This window comes from Nicotiana tomentosiformis, chromosome 5 (genome assembly GCF_000390325.3).
Source record: "Nicotiana tomentosiformis chromosome 5, ASM39032v3, whole genome shotgun sequence".
In the NCBI taxonomy this organism is placed as follows: Eukaryota; Viridiplantae; Streptophyta; class Magnoliopsida; order Solanales; family Solanaceae; genus Nicotiana; species Nicotiana tomentosiformis.
The window spans coordinates 73,785,258-73,792,649 of NC_090816.1; the positions used below are offsets into that span (position 1 = coordinate 73,785,258).

Below are 7,392 nucleotides of genomic sequence, written 5' to 3' on the forward strand. Positions count from 1 at the left end.
TTTATTGATAATTATTCCCATTTTTACAAAATACAGAAATTTTTATCATTTTATTGCAATTGGTTAAATACTACCATTTTTGTGCGTTTTTCTAAATTTTAAGCAATTTATTGATAATTGTCCTATTTTTCAAATATTAGGATATTTTATCAACATTATTGGTTTTTCAAAAAAAAAAAAATTAGTACACATTATCGTAGTATTTATCATTTTAATAAATATTATAAGTGATATTTTTAAATTAAATAATTATCTTTTAATTTGTAGCACATTCTATTAATTACAAGGAAGCCAATAGAATTTATCTCAAAATACGGATCAATTACAATCAAACCCATTGTCTCGTCAATATCTGACATGACAACACACGTGATGTGACAAGACATCACGATGTGACAAGTCATTTGATTTGACATGATGTGACATGACTTTCTATTAATGTTACACCCCATATTTTCGTACGTGTAAGTACGACATAAGTAAATTGATATAAGCTCGGAAATGAGATGTTACTTCCCGTATTTTTTTTTCGTACGTTAAAATTTCGTCGAAGTTTGGCAATTTGGGATAAAATATGGTTCGAGCTGTAATACCCGGTATTTATGGACTAGTACCATACAAGGTACCACATGGCCATGAAAGTAAGGTGTATAAGGTATGTTAAAAGTGAGTAGTATTATAAGTAATTTAAGATAATTCTTAATTATGTGAATAATTGGATAATTATAATTTTTTAGTGGGAGATTAACTAAATAATTAAGCTAATTAAATAAATCAAGATCTTGGATAAGCTTAATAAGCCAAAAACGTGGCAGCAACAAAGGCCCAAATTATGACTCTTAAGTTCATAAAATAGGTGGCACATTTGGAGGATTTAGTGGCCTAGTCATCACTAAAGGGTGGGCCCCACAAAATCTCAAAAATAAGAGATTTTAATACATCTTCTATGTAGATACTTATGTTGCTAAGAATTGAAACCTTGATTGCTAAGAGATTTCATACGGATGGAATCTCCAAAGTAATTCATTTTGAAACTTCAGAGAATTCATTTTGAACTCCAATGCTTTCAACGTGAGGCATCTCAACTTTAAGCATATGTCAAATGCCAAAATATTAATCTTCAAGAATTCAATATGAGATTTCATATGCATCTGCATATATCAAAGCAACGCCAGGCTTCAACAATTCAAAATGAAAGTGAGATTTTGCAATTATAACGGAGTACGGTGCAATCTTTCTCAAGAATATCATACGAATTTTTCCCTACTTCGATCCACCGTTACGTGTTTTCGCAAGAAGAGAATCGGTTCAGGTATGTTAAGGCTATCCCTTATTTCTTTTGGCATGATCAATACGATACAAACGAAACGAGCAAATGCACAATTTCCATAAATGACTCTATTCATAGAAATATTAGGGGTGTCTATATTCTTGATTCCCCATGTGAATTATTATTATATCTTCTGTTCATGGGTCTCAGAAAAATACGTATTTGATAAAATTTATCTGACAGGCATATTATTTTTATGACATTCCGAGAAAATCTTATTAACGTATTTCTTATGCATTTCATTCATTTATACATGTACATTGACCCATGACCAAATGACGTTATATACGCGTATAGTATATGTATATGGGATATGGGAAAATGTTATGTCGTTATATACGCACCACCACCTGATCAGCTGGTATACGTTGATGATTTGCCCACAGTGGCCGAAATGATATGATGGGATGCCCTCAGAGGCTTGATGATGTTATGAACACATATACCTATGCATGGTATTACATTTATACGCATATGCATGACATTATAAAAATGAAATGATTCACAGAGCTATGCAGACGTACATGTCGAGTCTTTTACTCCATGTTTCTCTCATGTCTATTATTTACTAATTTTCATTCCTTACATACTCGGTACATTATTTGTACTGACGTCCCTTTTGCCTGGGGACGATGCGTTTCATGCCCGGAGGTCTCGATAGACAGGTCGAGAGTCCTCCAAGTTGGCGATCAGCTCAGCAAAAGATATTGGTGCACTCTATTTGCTCCGGAGTTGCTTGTTTCGTCAGTATGATTTAGATGGTATGGTTTGGTATGTCGGGGCTCTGTCCCGACCTTTATGACAATTATGTACTCTTAGAGACTTGTAGATATATGTCGTGTACGTGAAAGATTGTACGGCCTTGTCGGCCTATGTTTTGAGTTTATAAATGATCATGTTGGCCTATTAGGCCCGTATGTCACGTGTATATGATGAAGTAAATATAAAGATACGTTTCGTTGGTACTCGGTTGAGTAAGGTACCGAGTGCCCATCGCGACCTATCGGTTTGGATCGTGACAATTATTTTGACCACATATTATTCTTTTATTTTACATTTATTCTTTTTGATTAAATGAGGACAACATATCTTTGTACCTTGTTTGTTATATATAATATGTACCCACATTTTTACATGGGACACCATCAGATTTTATAGGGCATGAAACCCTAATACCCCTCATATTCTCAATCTCTCATCTAGAGAGAATACATCCTCCTCCTCCTATATATCTCTCTCTCATTATCTGATGCAACTACCGGCGATTTCGTCGGAGATCCGGCCAATACCACTGCTATGGCCTGCGTCCTCTTCCCCCCACTGCTCTTTCCCTTTTCCTAGCACCCTTCTTGCTTTTAGTTTCCATCGCCACAGCTGGAGCTGACCACCAGTTGACCGGCGAGCTCTCTCCCTTTACCACCCCTGTGAATCAGCCCCGTTACCACTGGAAACGCCATCAAAACGACCATATCTGGTTGGTCCCATTTGGATCTGGCCGGACCTCGACTTCCGGCAAACTCCACGAGTTCCGACGACTCTATCTCCTTCTTGTGTCTTTTCTATCGCAAATGGATCTGGCCGGAAAAACTCCGGCACTCCTGTGCCGGTCTGATTTGAGAACTGTCGATGAGTTTGATTTTTGAGCATTTACTTATAGTTGTTGTTGCTGCTTGTGTTTTTAATCATTTTTTATGTGGGTTTAATTTCCCGGTTACCGCTCCGTCTCTCCGAAGCTAACTGTGGTGACTGATTTTTCAGGTGTGGAATCACATGGTTCTGGTGTGCTTACTGTTTATTGTTGGACCTCTTCTTAAGATGTTTGGATGACTGGTTGTAGGTTGATAAATTTGGGGCCGTCCGATGATCTCACTGTCGTTCGTTGACTGTTGATATTGTTAATATTCCTTTGTGAAATATTTAACTGTGCTGCTATTCTTTTATCCAACATCGTTGTTGTTGTCCCTATTCTATGTGGATCCGTGTTTGTTGCTTGTTTCTCCAAACGATCAATTCCAGCATCCTTGTGGCTCTTGAATATTTGTTCGATTTATTGTGATTCGGATAGTATGTTGATACTGTTTCACCGGTTTTATTCACTGTTGATATTATTAATTTATGTATGAACGTGATGATACACGAGACCGATGAAAATAATCTCCAAATTATTGAGGCCACGACCTTTCCGACTGGGCCATATAATAATGAGGCGATGATGGTAAACATCGGGAAAGGAAAAAGACGAGAACATGAACCAACAACCTATGGGAGGCGATACAGTTGGTTTTCGTTCTCATGTCTAGACGAATATCGAATATTACATGTATATGAGCCTCATATATTATTTTTAAACCTATTTTCCAAAACTATTTTCCAAAATAAGTTCCAAAAAAACAATTTCCAATAAAAAATAATTTTCAAATTATTTTCAAAACAATCTTCCAAAAAATATTTTTTAAATAAAATCATTTCCAAAAAATCTAAATTAGTTTATTGATTTCTTTATTGTTACTAATAATTTTACTTCTTTTATCTTGCGAGGCACTATCGCACGGAGTTACTTTTGGAAGTCAACACTCGAAGATGAAAAGATAAATTTCCGTCAAGCTTCCCGCTTCGTACTTCTCGTTCTTGGATGTACTCAAAACACAAAACATAGTAAAGTTATAGATAGATATTATAATTGCTTGCTTTTGATATTATCTATTTGCCAAACACTTGGGTGAATCGCATATAATTAATAATCAGATTAGAATTGTGATGTTGTATGTTAGGTAAATTCATGAAGTTTGTGCATATATTTAGGTTATTGTATATGTATTATAATATGATTAGTTTAGATACGTATATACTTAGCCAATTAAGTTAGTCATGATCATAGATAATAGTACGACATGATCCTTTCCTAAGGTAAATGATATATACTAGTATGCTTAGTTAAACAAAAGTAATTCAATCATGCATCTCCTTTATTCTAATTAAATTAAGTACATAATACTTGAGATTTCAAACATGCTTTTGTTACAATCAAATCAAATAACTTAGACTCATGCATCTTGCTAACCAAATTAGATATGTATTTGCTCTGATGGTAAGTACCCTCCACTTCCAACCAAGAGGTTCTGAGTTCGAGTCATCCCAAGAGCAATGTGGAGAATTTTTGAAGGGAGGGAGCCGATGGTCTACTCTACCCAGGATAGAAATAAGTTTTGTGTACACACTATCCTCCCCAGACCCCACTAGTGGGATTATACTGAGTTGTTGTTGTTTCCCTGAAAGTATATCTTTACTATATTCTTATACTCAAGCTAATTTGTAAATGGTTTTCGTTTTCATCATTCTAGACATAAAGGGTTTGTTCTCTATCATATATTGTGGATTCCCTTTATTCGGAACACTTTATTGAGTAGGGTACATTCCCCGAATCTCTTTATGTTATTTGGAAATAATTTTAGCCATTCTTTTAAAACTAACATTCTTAAGTTATTCTTTGTCATTTCTTTGGTTTTGGAAGACTATATAATATATATATATATATATATATATATATATATATATATATTGGCTTATTTTTGTGGATAATACTTTCCCATATATATTTTGATAACTCCTTTTTAATGTTCCTATTTGTTAACGAATCCCATTTGAAATCATCCGTTCTTCATATTGTATATTCTAAGATAGTTCTTTCCCACTTTTCTCCATTATTTTAAACAAATTTTTCCTATATTTTATCCATTTTTTCAAAACAATAGACCTTTAGGCGCCAATCAAATCTTTTCAAGTTTGTTCTTATGATTACAATTCATTTAGCTAATTTGTAAATACTTTAATTATTTCTACATATTTTGTACATTTATTGAATCAATAAAAGGCATAATTTTCATATACTTTCATTCTCTATATGATCCTATTACATAGGTATTTGTGTTTTGGTATGTGATATTCACATTCAATTACTTTTCATTTCAAATCACTTTTATAATTTCTTGTAAATATTAAATCCTCTTTTCTTATCCTATTTACTATATAAAACTATTTAAAGACACCTCTTTCCCACTCTTGCAAATCGCTTTAAAGTGAGTTTTCCTTCTCTTTTACATTTAGGCTATCACTCAAAATAGTTTTCCTTTGGATATAAATCAAATTCTTCCATGTGCATTCTTTAAATACAATTCATTTAGTTAATTTACAAATACTCTATTTGTTATTACATATTTTCTTCACTTTTTACCAAGTCATCAAAATATAATTTTCACATACTTATTTCACATCCTTTGTACATAATTTTATTATTTTGATACTCATGTTTAGTCACTCTTCATCCGAATTACTTTTGATATTCGTCATTCCAAAATTAGTCATTCTTTTGAACCTCCCCTCTTATTTAATCGAGTCCGCATGAACTACATTTTTGTGGAACTTGAGGGATGCCTAACACCTTCCCCTCGAGATAATTTAAACTATTACCTATAATCTCAATGGTTTCGCAGATCATAGTTAAAGTGTATATTACGTAGCATATTGTAGGCGTCCTAGTATACCTTAAATACTATGTGGCGACTCTAAACAATAGTTAACCTTGTAGAGTACTATAAGTTTTACATTGTTTTGACTTGTGCAAAATAAGGTGCAACAACATGACGACTCTGCTGGGGATACTTCAGGTTTTAACCACAACGGATTTGATTAATTGCTGGAGGGATTACAGGTTCTCCAATACTCCAATTTCTGTTCTTTATGTCACATGATACAAGTCGTATATTCTTCAAGTTGTATATTCTTTGTTTTAAGTTGTATCCTCTTTACTTGAAGTTGTATATTCTCTGCTTCAAGCGGTATATTCTTTGTAATGCGTTTGATTCAAGTAGTCTATTCCTTGTCATGCGCTTCAAGCGGCATATTCTTTGTCATTTGCCTCGAGTTGTATATTCTTTGTTGTGTGCTTCAAGCCGCATATTCTCTGTTGCGTGCTTCAAGTCATGTATTCTTTTTTACGTGCTTCAGGTCGTATATTCTTTGCCGTGCTCATGTTGTATATGTTTTTTACACGTATCTATATTGTATATGCTTTTACACATGCACATGTTGTATATGCTTTCATAAATGCCCGTATTGTATATTCTTTGTCATATGTTTTAGTTTTGCCTTATTGAATTGTCATCATTTTTGTCGACACTTGGTTGTGCACAATCACACACAAGTCACGCGAGGGTTGTCTTTTCACCTCTCTGAACCTTCTTTCAAAACTCTCTAGTTTCAGAGATTGGCATACGAGGTTAACTACGTACTATCTCACAGTTATCCTAAACTCATGCTCGAATATAAGTAAATCTACTCTTAGAACTCCTAGGTTGTACACACAATCTTGCAGCTTGATTTAGCTGAATTAATCCTTGCATAACCTTTAGTTGTTGTACATTTAGTTTGTTATCCGTTATTAGGTGCTCTCTATCTGACTTAACTCTGGTCGACTTGTGTTGAACCATGATCTTTCAAATACACATTCCCATTCCTGTCTTCAGGACCATTCTCATAATCATACCATCATCTGGACTCTGCCATCCTTCTCAAAGATACGTCTATCTAGCTTGGTACATCTTCCACTAATTTGACATATTCTTCTCAATCACGCCTCACACTTTCATTGACTCCCGTCATTTGAAACTGATCCATACGCTATGCTACCATCTATCTCTTATTCAGATGATACCAGTCTCCACCCACGCACCCAAGAATTCTCATTCATCATCGCAATTCTTCTCAAAGAACAGTCACTCAATCTTGATAACTATACAGATCTCTTAATCTAGTAGTTGGCTCGAACTGCGTTTTGACTTGATTATTGGTTTGGCAAGATACGTATGCAACCCGACATATGGGTTCGGTCTCCCCATTATTTCAAATTAATTTCCTCAATATGGAAAACTGGGGCAGTTCTTTTGGAACAGTGCAATGATGCTCTCAACCCAGAAATCTCCGAGAGCATCAACAAAACTTCACCCAAAATCCAAATATCAAAATACCATGCCAACCTTACTCTGACCCTCACTCGAATTAAATCC

General features: G+C 34.5%; 1 long non-coding RNA gene across 1 annotated transcript; it reads left to right on the top strand.

The window, feature by feature from the left end:
• Positions 1-2,466: 2,466 nt before the first annotated feature.
• Positions 2,467-3,365, top strand: LOC104119523 (uncharacterized). Its single transcript, XR_691476.4, has 2 exons — positions 2,467-2,936; positions 3,089-3,365. It is a non-coding gene; the product is annotated as an uncharacterized lncRNA (long non-coding RNA).
• Positions 3,366-7,392: the final 4,027 nt, after the last annotated feature.